Here is an 18,881-nt window from a genome sequence, read left to right as displayed (position 1 = left end):
GCCCTCCTCACTAGGTTAGCAAGTCTGTCTGCGAAGATAATCTTCACTCTGTTAGGTGGATCCCATCTCTTCCTAGCAATCCTTCTTCCTGGAAGGATCCAAAGCTCTCTCTCCGACACCACCTGCATGACCACGCATTTACTTCTGCAATTGGATGGTCCCCTACCTGAGCCTTTTCCTTCAATAGGGAGGATGGATGAGACCACCACTTAAGATCAGAAGTTTTGATTTGTTTAAGATACAGTTCTTGAGGCTTGATCAAGAAGCAGTAAGGATCAAAGAGTGCAGCCCCCTGCAGTCCTTCAAAAAAAGGACTAATGATTTAATATATCAATGGAGAAGAAACATCCACAGCACATCTCATATTGCTAAGTAATGGCACATGGGGTTTACAGACAGTATCAGGAGACAACTGTGAAAATGAATAATCTCTTGAAATAGGGATTTGTTCTAATTTAAGAAGAAATAAGACAGCTATAGTCACATAGTCACTACTTAGCACTAGATCATACCATTTGTCACAGCAAAGATTAAGGGGTGGTACAGATTTACAGAAACCCATAGTGAGTACTGTGAGGATAGTAGTATAACCTGCCCCATTTCAACATTAGTCCTACAGGCTGGAAGGGACGGATGAAGGGGGAGGGAAAATAGAGGGCCTTCATGCTGGCTCCTAGAAGAGTTGGGAGGAGCAGTCCTGGTTGTCCCATGTGGGCAGGAATTGTAACTCCTGTCTGACTCAGTGGGATGCAAGGAAGAGAAAATCCTTTTGCCTTTCCTTGCCCCATTCCTTACCTCCACCTCAAATTTTGCATGGTGTCACTCATCTTAGACCTAGAATAACCTATATTCCACATGCAATTAATAGCATAAATAAATAAATACTCAAAATTGAGGTTAGAGGAGCTGTTTACACTAATGGAATGACCCTTATTGCATTTTACATTGCCTGCATGATTTGTTTCTCACTTTGGCTTTTCACACCTTGAGTCCTATACATTGGGGGACATATTCATGACTTCACATGCCATTAATTTTCACCCAGATATCCCTATATTAATACCAGAGACTATAGTTAGATGAAAGTATTACAGTCCTCAGAAGACTAAACTATGTGCTATGGACAACGATCAAGATGTTGCCAATGCCTCAAATCCTTGAAAAGGGCAGGAAACTGATTAGTTGAGGTGTTCTGTGTACTCTTGTCAGAGTCAGGCAGAATCTGTCAAAGGTGAAAATCTGAGCAAAGTCCACTGAAAAATATAGAACAAAAAATAGATTTTTTTCTAAACTCCAGTTATTAAAACTGCTGCATAAACACTCAGATTCTGTAGAACCTCACTGTTTCTGGAGAAAAAAATTCTGTAGTGACAAATCTGAAAAAACGGTTTTCAATTTTTTTTACATGGTTAAAATAGATTAAATTATTCAACTGGACTCCTGCAGTTAAATATGAAATATTAATTCAAAGTCGTACCTTACAATTATTTCAATCTCAGTAACTCTAATTAAAAGTAAATCTCAAAGAGATTCCAATGCTGAAGTTTTAAACAGTTCTTCTGCTTCATCGGGGTGGTTCATCTAGAGAACAGTCTTTTCCTAAAGACAACTGAAGCAATTAACTGGTCTCTATTTATCCAATTCAGAAACAATGCACACAAGAACAAGATACATTCAAAGCAGATGCATTATGTTTTATTTATTTGGGGGAGTATAAAAAATACTGCAGCGGAAGTCAAAAAAGCTAATAGAGTGTTATCTATCCCTTTCCTAATGGTTCCTAAGACAGAAAATATCATAATGCCACTATAAAAATCCATACTACGCCCACACCTTGAATACTGCTGCAGTTCTGATTTCCCCATCTCAAAAAAAAAGATATATTAGAATTGGAAAAAAGTGCAAAGAAGGCAACAAAAATTATTAGGGGTATGGAATATATTCCATCTGAGGAGATATTAAAAAGACTGGGACTGTTCAGTTTAGAAAAGGAGATGACTGGGGCAGAAGGAAACGACAGAGGTTTAGAAAGTCATGAATTGTGTGGAGAAAATGAATAAAGTAGTGTTATTTACCCGTTCATGTAAAATGAAGAACCAGGGGGCACCCAATGAAATTAACAGGCAGCAGGTTTTAAAATAAACATAAGGAAGTTCTTCACACAATGCATAGTCAACCTGTGGAACTCATTGCCAAGAATGTTGTAAAGGCCGGAAGTATAACTGAGTTCAAAAAAGGGTTAGGTAAGTTCATAGAGGACAGGTCCATCGATGGCTATTAGCTGAGATGGTCAGGGACACCATCTCATGCTCTGGGTGTCCCTAAACCTCTGACTGCCAGAAGCTAGAACTGGATGACAGGGGATGGATCACTCAGTAAATTGCCATGTTTTTTTCATTTCCTCTGAAGCATCTGGCACCAGCCACTGTCAGAAGACAGGCTATTAGGCTAGTTGGACCGTTGATCTGACCTAATATGGCCATTGTTATGTTATATTAGCGCTACAGGACTATTTGTGTTCAGTCATCATGGATTTGATGGAAAAAAACAAGGAACTGAAAAACAAACTTGATGCAGCCGAATTTGACTCGGCCACATTTACTCTTCCCCAGATTCTGGTGCCAGGAAGGGAGAGGGAAGAAGTGGAATAACAGCTTCCAGACAAGGTACAATAGCCCCAGGGCTACTCTAATTTATACCAAACAGGACATTTCCCTGGAAGAAATTGGTAGAAAACGTCATTCTCCAGCTCCAATTCTGCTCTCTCACCCACAATGTCTCCTTCTCCCCTCAAGCCAGCCCTGACATGCCCCTCTCAGCCCCATTCCTATGGAAAGGGGGTAAGTGGTTGACATAAAACTGGCAATGCTGGTTTTACATCAGCCCAAGACTTCCCATGCCAAGGAATCCCCAGCTGTCCCTTCCTGATCACTTTGTGTTCTTTCAGAGGCCCATATCTCGGGGGGGGAAAAGAAATTTAGACTTCCTGACAGGTTTTCCCATTCACACTGAAGGATTCTAAGTACAAAGATACCAAAACAACACACTAGAGCAGGCTGTGTCTGGAAGCAGTGTAACTACCTACAGCACAACGGTTATTTTTATCAGCCAGCTGCCTGTTTCTTTGAAGCAGCATGAGACCTTAGTTCTTCAAGGCTTCCTACTCTGGTATTTACAGAGAATCAGATCTGTTCCATCATAATAATCTGTGAGGGCAATACCACAGAAAAACACACTTTAGACTTTACCTGCAGGAAATTAAAACTTAGGTGAACTTCAGGGAATTTCATTGAGTTTTGGCAAACAACAGTGGCTCATTTACCAGATTTGTCACACATTACTGTGAGATGTCTGTGTGTCAATGCACATTCATCCATCCTGTATTGCTAAATGACAAACACAAGATTATAAAAACCGAACAATTGTTTCTAGACAGCAGAAGTAATTTGTTGTATGCCTGAGTTAATGACTACTCACAATAGTCGAGTAACAGTCTCATTTGGAATTATTTAATAAAAGATTATCAGAGATTTGTACAGCACTATACAGAATACAGAAAGGACACATGACCATCCTTTGATGGGATGATGATTATAAAAAGCTGGCTATATGTCTCTCCTTCACTTTATCTGGAGGGACATAGCAGATTCATTCCCTAACCAAGTTCCCATAGAAGTGTCATTATATAGGGTTTGCAAGCAAAGAAAACCTCTTTGCCAAAAAAAAAAAAGTTTTGATGTCATTTCTATACATTCTCATTTTACCTGATGTGTGTGTGAAAGCATGATTATTTATGTAGAGGACTAACAATCCTTTAAGATAATTTATTTCAGCAGGTCTTTCCCCATAATTATTCTTCCCTTATCTGCTGTGAGAATTATCCCTTATCAGTTTCCCAGGTTTATATATGCTTATGTAATGCGTTATATATGTTAAAGGGATGGTTTCTCAGACTATATGGAGTTCTATAGACAAAAACATCCAGGATTATATACAGCCTAATACATAGAATTTCTGAAGAGTTTCAATTATCACTCAAGGACAGGTGTTCTGGGCCTGATAATTCAACATACACTTTGTTAGTAACTATTCTTTAGACTCTTTAGGGTAATATGTAAATGAATCAAATATATAGAAAGTAAAGGACTATAGGGGTTAATAATTACTAACAAAGTAATCAGAAGAGACACATTCCAGAACAGAAGTTCCAGAATATTTGTTTAAATTGATATTATTGAAATCCATTGTATTGTTGAACAAGTTCTACAAGGTGCACATTGATTAACTTTAAAAACTTTTAAAAATGCAGCAAGCTAAAGAGTGAGTGGAAATTCTCTGGCTAGGACTTTCAAAGCAACTTAGAGGGATTTAGACATTTAGAAGATTAGGTTTAAAGCTACTAGAATTGCTTTGAAAAATCTCTACCTTTAGGTCTTCATTCGGGTATGTACTGAAAGGTTTCTACCACCTTATTACTGGGATGATACAGTCCATTAAAATATACACTCATGAAATATAATCTGGCTCCCTCCCCACATTGGGAGCACATGCCATGAAAAACCAACACAATTTTACTACTAGGACCATTTCTTGTCTAAAATATTGTGAAATAGCTTCAGCACATTAGATTGCTACTAGTTAAATTATAAATCTTCATGAAGATAGAAAATGAATGTTAATTACTTTTCATGCAAATCAATAGTCATTAAACAGCTTTCAGGTTTAGTTCTGGAATTCAGGATTAACTGCAGCTGCAGATCACAGCAGGCCATGTATGCTTGTACACTCTCCTGAGCACCTCGGGCTGAAGAATTAGAGGATGTTGTGGTTTTGTTCTTCAGATGGAAGCATGAAACTCATGCAAATAAGCTCCTGTCCCTTTCCACACAGGTTGTTTTCTCTGCACAGGGACAACAATGGCTATGGAGCAACCTAATAGGAGAGAGAGAGAGAGACCCACAGTTTGGTGGCAGGGTTTAGCCAGAGAATCCCCCAAAATGTGGCTGAATGGGGAGGTTTGGAAGAAGTCTGAAGGGCTATGCCCTTGATTACCTTTGTGCTCCTGTTGTTCCCAGCTGGATCTTGTGTCAGTCATGGAAGGGCTGTTTGGCTCCTTCATGGCTGCCAGTCAAGTTGTATGTATTCTGATCTGAATCTTCCCTCTTACATCACACTTTCTAATCCCTAGACATTTTGTTGCTCTTTTCTGAACTCCTTTCAGTTTCCTCAGTAGATTCCTGGTAATGAGGTATCCTGTGCAATGTTTTTTCCCTTGTACTGGTCCAATCCCTAGGCAAGACCCCTTGAATTGCACATCAAATTTGAGCTACGTTCTGTACCAAGAGCACTGCATTCTGTAGCACTCCTGTGCAGCAGACAAAATGTTTTATGGCAGCTTCTGATCATTTGAAAACATGCAGTTTTGATTGGATTACGTTTGAAAGTGATAGAGATCACCAATAAAGCAATTTATAATCAATTATTTTTACCTTGCCCTAATTTTTTAAATTATGCTGCAGAAATTCATAGAAAATAAACTGCAATTAAGGGTATCCTAATAAAGCTTAATGTTTGACAATTTATTAGGGAAGGGGATTCATGTTTTTGGCAGGAGTGGGAGGCAGTTTGAGGGAAAAGTGCATTGGCAAGAAGTTAAAATGAACAGCCATGAAGCCTAACCATACAAATTTCAACATCATTCATTAAGTTTCACAGTTAAACACCTCATTGAGGTAAAAGGGGCAATTCATAGCTCAGTTTTTTCAGGCTGGCTGCAGACTCAGGAAAAAAAAAACACTGCATGCTTCTTCAGCTAGAAGTATTACTTAAATAAAAATCTAAGATTCTGGAGCATCTGTCTGCAGTCAGAAATGGATTCTGTGGGGAGTTATGTAACCAGCAAACTCTAGGTTCTACTTGTAGGCAAGAACTCCACACAGTGGTGAGTCAGGAATGGAGAGAAAAGGACACATTGACAGTGCAAACTTTACTAGAAACTTGTTTTCTTAAGAGAACAGCGTCACAGCTGACAAGTACTTCTTCCACATGTTAACTGCTTATAAATTCAAATAGAATTTAAATAACTAGATTTTTCGCAGGTGTAGCTCTATTGATTTTGGTTTATATTGCTAAAAGATCTCTATTACAAATTCCATCTGGTTACTTCTAATTACTTCCAGTCACATGCTGAAGAAAATGTAATATCCCAGGTGTGATTGCACCAGAGCTGAACTGACATTACTGCCCTGTGCAAAGATTTTTACATATACAACTCAAAATTATATTTGGTTTGTTTTTTCCTTGTCATATTGCATGACCAACTAATATGTAATTTATTGCCTTCTATCAGCCCTAGGTCTATTTCAACATTAATATTTTTTTCACATACCTCCCCATCCTCTCAGCACTGAAGATTTGGGTTTCAAATAGTTTTTCCTCAGGAGCATTAGCTTCACATTGTCAAAGTTCATTCTAATCGTGTAACTCTCTTTGCTGGTTTCCTCTCTCTCTAGGTCCCTTCTTCACATTATTGCCCTGTCCCATTATCTGATATTTGTACCTATATCTAGGTAATGGTATAATTTTCAATAATTTATGTTGAAGGAGTAAATGTTATAGGTACAACTTGTACTTAGATAGAGGAGGACTGGGCCTCTGTGTTGAAAATCTCCTGGAATTAATTGTGAATTTATTGATGCTAATGACAATGCCATTGCCTTTTAAAACCAGGTTACTCTGATTATTGGGTGAAATTTTCTATATGGTGCCCAGCTGAAATAAGTTCTGTTTATAGACACCAATCCTATAAACTGTTACAGGCAGAGGAACTCCTATCCCAGTCTAACAAAAACCCTAGTCATTAATCTGATTGAAACTAAAGAGAATGGCTTCAGAATTTGCCATCCCATAGCCACTGGAAATAGATGTTGAGAAAAAGTGCATTAAAATGAGATATATTTGTTTAAGTTCTGACAAGCCAACTGTTTTCTGAAGCCTGTGATGACAGCAGTGAGAAAAATACTAAAAGAAGAGGTAGTCACTCACCCCCGCAGTTTATTATTGAGAGTACGTAGGTGAATTTAACCTGCCAATGAAAAATGAAGAATTTAGTGGTTGCATTTTTAGCAGTGACTCCAGAGAGGTCAGGGATGAAATAGCAGCAGGTGGAGTAACGGACATAAACAAAACAGGGCTGGTTTACACTGTGGACTTATGTCGATTTAAAGTCCCCTATATCAATTTAAGTACTCTGACGTTCACACTGTCACCACTAAGTCGACTTAAGGTGCCAGTAAAATCGATTTAATAAGACCACCTCTGCAAGTGGCATAGTGCCTAAATTGACTTTGTAAATTTGAATTAGTGTTTTTGTGAATGTAATGGAGCTTAATTCGAATTAACCAACCTCTGGAATGTATCCCATTATGCTCCATTTTCACTGCTCTGGTCAATCAATCTGTGGTGCTCTGTGGTCACAATAGCAGGTAAAGTCCCCTCCCCTCAAGCCCCGGGAAGATTTGATTTTCCTGTTTGTTTGGGAGGGGGAAAGGCATGCTGGGGAAGGGACATCTGGTGAGTTCTCTTTCTTTAGTTCCAGTCTGTGTGTGTGTGTGTGTGTGTTGAATGCAAGCAGATAAATCCAACACCCACACAATCCCGTCTTTCTATCTGTAGGGGTTTGGAATGCAAACAGAGAAAGCAACCCCCCATGCCTCCCCACCCCGATCCTGTCTGTGTGTGTGTTGAATGCAAGAAGACAATCCAACTCCCCCACAACCCCTGTTTTTCCTATCTACGTGTGTTTGCAATGCAAGCTGAGAAATCCACCCCCCTTCACATACTCCCCCCCACCCCCCAAAAAAAAACCTCCGATCCTGTCTGTGTGTTTGTGATGCCAGCCGATTACCCCCCAGCCCTCCATGTGGTCTGCATTAGAAAGTCACTTGCAATGTTGTATAAAATCATAATTAGGACAACTGAAACTTATGTCTCTTCTTACTCTTCAATACACAAAACTAGAGGCAACATTGTATCACACCATCATTGCTGAAATTGATCAATAGATACATTGTTCCTAACTTTAAAAACTGTGTCTACATTGTATCCAAGCATCATTAGTTCAAAATCTTACATATGTATATTGTTCTTCACTAATTTGGCTGTGGCTATCTTTTTTTTTTTTTTTTTTCATTCTGAAGACACCTCACCAGTAGCCCGACCATTAAGCAGTGCTGCGCACAGACTGTCTCAGATTAGGAAAAGGAAGAAACTAAACTCCCTACCCTACCCCTGGAGAGAGAAGGAACCCTTCCCCCAACCCCCTCACCCAAGACATAACTGTTCAAAAATTAAATTTTGCATCTTTTCAAAATGTTTCTTTATTAAAGAAAATCTTGTTCATGAGAGATTTGGAGGGCACAGATCTGGCAAGCAACAAATTGGCGGGGGGCGTGCTGGGTGGATGAGAACAATCAAGCAACAGGGAGTGTGTGTGCATGAGAAAAGGCAAGCAACATACGGGGGGAGGGTGCTGGGTGGATAAGAAAAGGCAAGCAAAATACAGAGGGGGGTGCATGAGAAAAGGCTAGCAACATACAGGGACAGAAATCACTAATGTATCACTCATTCATTGCCTGCAGCAATTGGGAATTGTTCTGCTGGATGTCTTGAAGCAGGGCAGCTGCGGCTGCTTCACCTCTTTGCTCTTTTTCTCAAGTACCCCATGCTAAGCCACGAAAAGCAATGGCAAAATCAGGGAGAAAAACAAACAAACAAACAAAAAAACCCGGCTCAAAAATCCTTTTCCTGTTTGTTTTGGAAGGGGAAAGGTTGGGGAAAGCAGCGATGCATCCTGGGACGATGCCACAGCCTCCTTCAGTAGTTGCACTATGGGATAGTTACCCAGATTGCACTGCTTTCTAATTCTAATTAAGGCTGGAATGTGTGAATGCAAGAGACCAACTCAAATAGCATAGTGAGAACAGCCTGCTGCTATTTCTTTAAATCGGCTGTGAAAGTCGATTGAAGCTAATTCAAATTAGTGTTGCAGTGTGAACATAGCCACAGACCCAGTAGCAAAGAAGAGGTTCAGCAGTTGTAGTTACATATTTGACACGGTCTTCTAAGAGATTTCCATGTGCTTGCGGCAAGATTAATTCCACAAGCATCTAATTAAAGTCACTGTAGCTGGTTGGGTTTTCCTATACATTTGTCTGGCAATTTCTTTTCAGTAATAGAAACATAGATGCTGTTTAGCATTAGGGTATAAACAGAATTAATTGAAGAGTTAAGTTACTAGTTTACTAAAGGTTTCACAAAACTACCATGAGATGCTCAAGAAGATCAACATCTTTAAGATAAATTGGATGGGCTGTAGAAAATCAGCCATCTCAGGTGGTTTTGTATTCATCATTTTCCCTGTGTTTTTCCTTCTCTCTCACAGAAGGCTGAAAAACTCTTTCCAATTAAAATAAAATAGACCAAGAACAAGGAATAAATTGAATGAAATTATTTCCCCAGTGAAGGATATAATGGAGGTTGAGTGTTTCCCATTTCAGTTTTACTATGTATAGTGGTGACTGGCAACACTGTCATTAACAAATGGAGAACTGCAGCAGGACTAGCACTATAGAAAGAAAATTCCTACACAGACTAGATTTCCCAACTTTTGACATAAATAGAACTATGCAGATTTACATTAACTGAATATCTGGTCTAATATTTTACTAGCCATACAGATGTTGGTTCTTCACTCTGAGTCTCTTTCTAGCTAGTGGTGCCTATGAAAGTGGGATTTTTATGAGTGGCACTTGTTACTGTATTAGACCTGAGCTGTGTTGACACACTAAGGTTTTGTCAATTGAGCCTGTCACAATTGGTGGAAGGGACAGTAAATGGGGTGTTGGTGGACCCAATTTCCATTCACTATAAGGCCTCTTTGCACCACTCTCACTGTAAAGGGCACTTGCAGTGAGTGCAAATGTAATTTCACACTTTACACCACTGTGGCAGTTTAAATAAGCCTTTAAGAAGTCCAGGATGGGGGACACACACACAATTTGGAAGTCCAGCTCTGTTTTAATCCATTTCTTTTCTTAATTTTCATTCCTTGTATTTCCTTACTCACTGAAGATTTTTCTATATTGGGATTGTGGCAGAAGCTGTGATCTATATGAGTGGCTCTCAAAGTGAGGGGAGGGCCCCGGATCATGGGGGGCACAGAGCAGGGGACAGAGGCAGTCCAGCGCCGCGCTCCCTGGAGATGGAAGAAACCGCTACCCACCTCCTGCAGCAGCAGCAGCCCACTGCCGCTGCTGGGCATGCTCCCCATGCTGCTGCACCCACTCCCTGCACTGCTCGCTGCTCCCCCCACCGCTGCCATGCTCCCCCCTTCCCAAGCTGTAGGCTCTGTTTTTTTCCTGAAGGAGGGGGATTCGGGGGAAGGAGAGGCACGATTGTTAGGGCCTACAGCGCAGGAAGCGTCCCCCCGTTTTTTTCTGAAAGGGCCCATCCCTTTCAGAAGGGGGAAAGAAGGGGCACAATTCAGGAGAGAGGGGCACAATTGTTAGACAAAAATCCGGGGGGGGGGCCTCCATTTAAAGAAAGTTTGAGAACCACTGATCTAGATCTTGTTCCCATCTTAGATAACTGTAGTTACAGGTAGCTGAAAAGAGTTGAGATATTGTTAAAAAAAAAAAAAAAACTTCAGAAGATTTTTGTTAAAATATATGTTTAAATTTCAGTGGACATGTTTTAAGAGTTTTGGAAAAGAACACTCATTTTTGAATTCCCATCACACCCACACAAAAATGTGGGGGAGAGAGAGAAGAAAACCAAAATGATTTAAAAAAAAAACAAAAAAAAACACCACACACCATACACCCCCCACCTGATTTCTTAGTATTTGTCTTAAGCACAAAAGCATTTTCTATCATAAAAGTGATTTAGATGGAAGATTTTGGACCAGCTCTAATTGTGACATCATTTGTTCTGAGTCCAAAGATGCACCTGCCCAGGAAAGAATTGTGGCTGTAAGAGTCACAATTTATTTCTGGTTTCCTAGATTGCTTGAAGGGGTCCAAAAGGAAGAAATAGAAGAAAAGAGCATTCACCTAGTATCAGCTACTGGTAAAAACTCATTCCTCAGCTCCGCCTACCCACTCTGAATGGGATGGCAAGTTTCAGTGCCCTAGAGATAGTAGGTCTCTCCACCATGTGTAGGGGAAGCAACATATGAATCCCAGATAGGGAAATAAGTGATCAGCCTAGTCCCATTGCTTTCATTATCATTAACTTCAAAAGCAGCAGATTGGAATCTGTATGTATGATGCTCTGTGGCTTGTTACAGAGACAGTGAAACTTAAATACATGTGAACATACAGTTAGAGTATTTGCTACTTTCACAGATTATTTGGTTCTAAACTGCTTTGTTCAGAAGTATTTTTCCCTGAATGCTCCATTAATTGATTAATTTTGGAGCATTTGTGCTCTGTGAAGTTTATATGTAGTATAATGAGTGGGACTAGAAGAGAGTCAAGTTTGATGATGGACCCAGTTTGACATAACACTCAGAGCTCAGGAATGCATGACTAAGTGATATTTGACATGAGTAGAGGGTGTAGAGTCAGGCCCTAAATAAAATGAAGATCTTAGATTAAAGTCTCATGTACTCCATTTCTGAGGCAGAAGGTGCCACATAAAAAGGTTAGTCAATTGGTATTGGTCAATGTACAAATTTATAATAGATGTCTGAAAATTGAAGGACTGGATCCGCTTCATGTTTACAAACATACAATTTTATTCCTACACTATCACATCATACACCTTCCAAATGCTTGTAGTTTATGAGTAGTCACAAAATGTAACCCTGTAGATTCATTCATAGTTTTGTTCATTCATACCCTTAATTTGTGTATTATAGTTGTTTCCAACCCTTCTTACCCAGAATGTATAATCACCATCTCACAATTCTGTCTCTAATATTTGAACTCCTCTCAGCCATACTCCATATTGTAAATGTAAAACCCCATTTTGACCAAATGTATTCCATCTTGTACAAAAAACTCTTTCTAAACTTTTAAATGAATAGGCTTAAGAACCTTATTTGAACAAGGTGTGAATGGAGGGTGTATGTATGTGTGAATCAGACCCAAACTGCCAGTTTGTCCTGATGAAGTGTGGAGTCCACTCTAATGGCTGAAGAGTGCGAACACATCCCTAAAAAGCGAAAGAAGAATCCACCCCAGAAAACAAAAGAACAAACTTAATCAAAGACACCAAGAACGAGCTGAAAGTCACATCTGCTATTGTCCGGTCACAAAGAAGCGACGTGACACAGCCGAAGTCAAAAACCTATAAAAGACTGGGTGAGATTGCAAGGCTTTGGGGAAGAGTAACGTTCTGCACACCATCAAAGAAGAGCATCGGTGTGCACCTGACAAAGGCCCCACTCTCCTCGTGCCCAGCTTCCCTGGCCAGGTAGCTGCCATGAGCCACGAACTCCAGCAATGGACCCAAGCTACGACCTCAAGCCACGATCAGGACTAGTAGCTATATAACTACAGAACGTTTTCTAGTGTGTTTGGGCGTGTGTGCGCGTGCGCATAGGCTTAAGATAGTTATTAATTTAGTTTCTGATAATAAATGCGGCATGCTGCCTTTTCCCCTTGAAACAGTCCTGAGTGCTTCATTTTGCACCAAATAGACAAAGCTGATCATATTCTAGGATCCAGCTTTTCAGTGAGATCCCGTATGTGATGCTTCTGGGCTCTAAATGTTCTTTAAAGAAATCATTGGGGTTGTTGGTATATTGATAGCAGAGACCATTCTTCTAAGGAGGTGTAAAGCAAACATGAGCCTTTAAGTACAGGAATGGTTCACAACATTAGCAGAAATTGCCTTGTATGTCAAAGTAATTTACAGCATGCAGTATAATTGGATCAATGTCCATCTCAGGATATTAGATGTTACTTCACCCACCTTGTCTCTCAAAGTAATGCAGACTGCTGGATAATGTCTAAGTTTCAAAGCATCTGGGAGAGAGACGCAGTTGACTACAGACAGCCAAGTGGTGGCATTTAACCAGTGGCCAAGTGAGGGCAAGGCAGAGCTACAGCAGGAACTCGAGGAAGGTCTGTGCTTCAGTGAGCACCTTTAAGAGACAACGTTCAAGCTGTACTTTGATATAAAGGTCCAGATTCTTCTTTTGATAATCTGGGTCTACTAGAGGTGATTTACACTACTAGAAAGTGAGTTTCCAAGTCTCCATTTAGGACACACAGCACATCCATCTCGTGGTGAGAGGTCCCACTTAGAATTAGTCAAAACTCAGAATTGCCATGTAATGGAAAATTGACTTTTAGAAATTTTTGTTCTAATCAGAATGAAAAAAAAATCAAAGTTTCCTACATGTGACGGGGTGCTTCACTCACTGCTAGGATGGCGTCTCCTCCTGGTCGTTCTGGGGAATAGCTCACCAGGTCAGCACCCCTTTCCACAGTTGCATGCTGTCTCTCTACCTCTCTGTCTGCAGCCCCCCTCTCACTCCAGGAACCACTGCTGCCTTCTCATGACTTGTTCCTCTAACCAGCTCATGAAATAGGTTTCCCTTCTGAGGCTGGAAAGTCTTTCCTCACCAGCAGTCCTAAGCAATCCTTCTATTCACTACCCCACTGTTGCCACTTCACCAGTGGCTGGCGGGGGAAACTGGGCCAGCCCTCTACTCTGGGTTCTGGCTCAAGAACCCCATAGTCAGGGTTTGTTCCACCCAAACCTTACTGCATTTCCCTGAGCCCTTTCCTAACCTTCTGGCTCTCCCTTCCTTCTCTGAATCTGCCAGCTTCACAACTCCCTTGTCCCAGGAAGCAACTGCAGGCTACCTGTCCCTGTAGCCTCCAAATATTCCTCCCTTCTCTCAGAGAGTGACTGCAGACTCTCCCAGTAGCCCTCTTCTGGTGCCAATGTCCTGCCTTTATAAATTCAGCTCACCTTATTCTGCCTCATCTGGAACTCCCTGACTCAGCCAGGGGATTACTTGGCCACCTGATTCACTTCAGATTATGTTATCTGTTTAACTGAAACAAATCAGAGCACATATCAACAACTGTAGGCATGGTAATGATTAATGTAGTTAAATTACAACTATTTAATGCCTCTATTTAAAAAGTGTTCCTTTTATAGGAGTCCATCTGGAAAATTGCTATGAGATCTGCTTGAGCTCCCCTAAATTTGTTTTGGTTGTTTGCTAAGGTCAGTACATGGACACACAGGCATGTGTACATACACAAAAAAATCCAAGCACATCTTTTATGTTACTTTCCAGTGTATAACTTAAATACTAGATTCTTGCACCTGGACATATTAAAGAAAAGTAACACAGTAACACTTTACTCACAATAAGTAACGTCTGTCAACATCTAGTCCAAAAGCAGACGGACATTGTCAGTACATAAGAAGTTGAATATAACTTGACACTCCTGCATTTTTAAGTACAAAGTCAGGGTTAATTAAGCTACAGGTATTACTTACAAACTTTATTAACACCATTTAACCTCCTTATATTGGATGATCAAACTCGCCAAATACCCCATCCAAAAAAAAGTCACAAAACATTAACATTACACTGATGATGAAATTTACAATGTAATTTTAAAATGGAAAGGACTTCTGAATGTTTGTGCCAAAATCTGTGCAAAATGAGGTGTATAGAAACATAAGATCTATTTCTTTGTTACAGGATTGTTAGATATTCTACTTTATATTCTCTGTGCATACGGAAAAATATTGGTTCATAAATGTATGCCACTTAGTCTCAGTTAAAAAAAAGCCAACAATATTTTCACTAACATTAGTATTTGTTTTGAGAATGTTAATGCACATAGAAGCACATGAGGGAACTGTAATAGATAGAATTTTCAATGTCCTAGTCTGTCTTCATTTACTTCAGTGCTTTGTCATACTTGTTATACTAAAAAGATCATGTTGCAGAGATATTTTTGAAAGCTATTTATGACAAAAAGCAATAAGATGTCCTGGCCAATACCTATGTTTTACCTCTGAAATATTGAAAGTTACATGAAATTAACATTTTCAGTATTAAACTAACTATCTTAATTTCAATAGGGCACAAACCTTCCACTAAAATTCTACCTGTTAAGTATAGTTTCTTGTTCTATAATAATGCATAATCTTTCTTTAGTTCAGACTATCAACCTAAAGAGATAGTTCCAACCAAGCAGGGGCTATCTTAGAGAACAATTTTGCTTAGCAAGAGAATATACAGTAACTCAGGTCCATTGAGAATCATCTTTTCTTCTCCCCCACTCCCATTGTGTTAAGGTACTATAATTAAAAATACAACAGTAATATTTCCTTGCTTCTGAAGCTGTTTCACAGCTTCGAGATTTATTCTTAAGAATAAATGCAGTACTCACCAACTGATCTCAGCCACTTTTGTAAGAATTAAACTAAACCTTAGCTTTATTTCCAGCACTCACATACATACATTGTACCAAGATCATCTCCTTCCATGGAGAAGCCCATAAGAGGAGAAATGGGCAATTCCACAAGGGTAAAACCTAGAATACAGATCTAAGTGGGGAAAGAGGGGGAGAAAAGGAATTTAAGAGAGACAAGAGGGACTCGTTCCACCCCAAAGTATTTTGCTGGAGTTGTGCTATCAGGGGTAGGGCAGCCATCAGGAGCCAGTGTCACTAGTGGTTAAGTCCCACTGGACTGCAATAGCAGATGTGGAGGTCTCCAAGAGTTAGTGTTCTTTATTCCATGGGACTGGCCGAAGAGAATGCCGCAGAAGACACCTGGTTTCCAGCTTCAGATCCACCCATCCCAACTCAATGTCCAGGACTGTACACATACTGTTTGCTAGCAACCTCCAATTTAGGGTGGAAGAGGAGGTAGATGTGCCACAGTGTGAGTGTGGGGAAACAGCAGGAATCATGGAGGACATCCCAGAAGACCTAACGGGTGAGGTTATTCTGCACCATTACTCAGAGGTTCAGGTTGCAGAAGCCCCAGCCCCCTAATCACAAGAACTGAAACCTGAGGCTGATAAGGTACAGTGGCCCAACACTGTTTCCTCTTATTGTAGTGCTAAATTCCCAATTCTTAAAAGCAAGAACATTTGAACAAACGTGCACTTAATCAACCTGGATTTTGTAAAGGGAAATCATACCTCACCAATCTATTAGAATTCTCTGGGGGTGTTAACAAGCATGTGGATAAGGATGATCCAATTGACTCAGTGGACTTTCAGAAAGCTTTTTACAAGATTGCTTAGGAGCCTTTGGTGAGCAAAGTAAGCAATCATGGCATAAGAGGGAAGGTCCTCTCACAGGTCAGTTAAAAGGTTAAAAGTTAGAAAACAAAAGGGTAGTGATGAGTTTTCAAAATGGAGAGGGCTAAATATTGGTGACCCTAGGAATCTGTATTGGGACCTTTGCAGTTCAACATATTCATAAACTATCTGGAAAAGGGGGTGAACAGTAAGATGGCAAAATTTGCAGATACAAGATTACTCAAGATAGTTAAGTCCAAAGCAGACTACAAAGAGTTACAAAGGTATCTCACTAAATTGGGTAACTGGGCAACAAAATGACAGATAAAATTCAAATGTTCATAAATGCAAAGGTAGGCACATAAGAAAACAATCCCAATTATACATACAAAATGATGGAATTAACATGCAAGAAAGATCTTGGAGTCATTGTGGATAGTTTTCTGAAAACAGCTTTTCAATGTAGAGCAGCAGTGAAAAAAGCTAACAGTGTTAGGAAAGGGATAAATAAGATAGAAAATATCATAATGCTACTATATAAATCCATGGTACACCCACACTTTAAATACTGTATGTAGTTCTAGTTGCCCCATCTCAAGAAAACTACATTAGAATTGGAAAAGATGCAGAGAAGGACAACAAAAGTGATTAGAGGTATGGAACAGCTTCCATACAAGAGGAGATTAAGACAACTGGGATTGTTCAGTTTAGAAAAGAGACAAGGGAGGGGTGATATGATAGAGGTGTATACTTTCTCCATACCATTCATAATTGTAAGTGTTATTTACCCCTTCACATAACACTAGAACTAGGGGTAAACCAATGAAATTAATAAACAGCAGGTATAAAAACAAACCATAAGGAAGTACCTTCACATATCAACCTGTGGAACTCATTGCCAGGGGATGTTGTGAGGTCAAAATTATAATTAGATAAATTAGAGGATAGGTCAATCAATAGCTATTAGTCAACATGTTCAGTGATGCAACTACATACTATAGATGCCCCAGCCCTAAAGCTTCCATTGCCAGGAGACAAGAGTGAGCAACAGGGGATCCATCACTCAAAATTGCCCTATTCTGTTTATTCCTTCTGAAGCACCTGGCACTGGCCACTGTTAGAAGACAGGATTGTGGGCTAGATGGACTATTAGTCTGACCTGTACGTCTGTTCTTATGTTCTGCCAGGATAATGTGTCTCTCTGAACTCTCTGAATGTCTTATCAAACTCCTCTAGCCTTCCTCCCCTCTGTCCATTCCCTTTTCTGCTCCCAAAATGCTCCTCAGGTGAGACAATTGCAAAAATCATTTTTTTTTTTTAATTTCTGATGAACCATACTTACAGGATCTGTACCTAGGCTTCTAAAGCTAAAACTTTTCAAACATCTTTGAAAGTAAAAATCTGTGTGTCCCTACCTGTGCATTTCTTGGACCCCTTCTCAGGCAGTTAGGGTCCCAGGCTGTGCAGAGCAGGTGGTGGCTGAAAGGTCTCACTTAAAGAAGGGAACAGTTGCAAAAAATGTGCAGCTGTTGCTGTAAGGAAAAATACTTGGAGAAATATTTTCCTCCTTTGGAAGTTTGAAAACTTTGTCTGTCTCTCATCTCAGCCCTATCCCTACAGAGGGCAAGTTGCAAAGTCCAAGGTGTGAGGGAGAGGAGAGAAATGGGTCTGGTCATATAGTGGTATGTTCTCCCTCCCCTTCTCCCGCACTAGGTGTAGCATCCCTTTCCAGCTGAGGGGAAGGCTTGTGGTGATGAGCTGAATTTTAAGGAAACCTAATGAAGTTGCCTATTTCGCTCTCTTTTCCTGTCTATTTCACTCTCCTTAGTGGCACATGGGCAGGATTGTTGATCAAGCTGGGGTGTGGTTCATGGTTCCAATCTCCTTTCACATGAAGTCTCTCCATTCTAGCTCAGAATGTGGTCTATTTCACATTTGAATTTACTCCCAGTCCTGTAAGTAAATTTCTGCTGCACCAGGAACTCCAGCAGGTTCTTAGGTTCACCAGTAGTGCAAATTTACTTGCTCCATCTTCAGAGATAACTAAACTCTTCCATTCTGCAGTACATAGAGAGGCAACTATTTGCAGCAACAGCTCTCTGTCACTGATTACTGGATCCCCTTCTCAGGACTGGAAAGGGATTTATCTTTTCCATTCTGGTGCTCTGAAAGCCATTATGTTCTCCTAACTGGCCAATCTTACATAAAGGAATTGAAGACTTGTAACAGCCCTGGAAGGAATTTCTCATCTTCCCCCTTAAGACGATATGAACATGCCATTTTCTCACCATTATGGGCTTCTGCTTCTTCCTCAGGTCTACAAAGGTTTCTGACCACCAAGGACATTGAGAGTTACATTCCTAGTATGCTTTTTAGTATCAAAATTGTGGCCAACAGTAATGTTGTGTTGTGTGGGGAGATTTCTTGGCTTCTTCCAAAGGCACAAAATAGAACGCGTGTTCTCTCTTTGGATTGGCAGGACCTTCAGACACCAAGAGGGAAACAATGTCACCAAGAGGGCAGGAGCAGTGCCCGGAAAGGACAGGTTCAATTGAGAAGGGCACTGGAGGATCTGCTTCTATGAATGAAC

At 40.2% G+C, this 18,881-nt stretch overlaps 1 long non-coding RNA gene across 1 annotated transcript; it reads right to left on the bottom strand.

Annotated features, from left to right (window-relative positions):
- Positions 1-3,487: 3,487 nt before the first annotated feature.
- Positions 3,488-5,340, bottom strand: LOC137144704 (uncharacterized). Its single transcript, XR_010917463.1, has 2 exons — positions 5,053-5,340; positions 3,488-4,932 (listed from the first exon to the last, which is right to left on the bottom strand). It is a non-coding gene; the product is annotated as an uncharacterized lncRNA (long non-coding RNA).
- Between the last annotated feature and the right edge of the window lie 13,541 nt (positions 5,341-18,881).

This window comes from Emydura macquarii, unplaced genomic scaffold (assembly GCF_026122565.2).
Source record: "Emydura macquarii macquarii isolate MOO-44397 ecotype Brisbane River unplaced genomic scaffold, CSIRO-AGI_Emac_v2 contig_3477, whole genome shotgun sequence".
NCBI lineage: Eukaryota > Metazoa > Chordata > Testudines > Chelidae > Emydura > Emydura macquarii.
The sequence above is the reverse complement of the archived record's forward strand: the minus strand, read 5'-3'. Positions and strand labels throughout refer to the sequence as shown.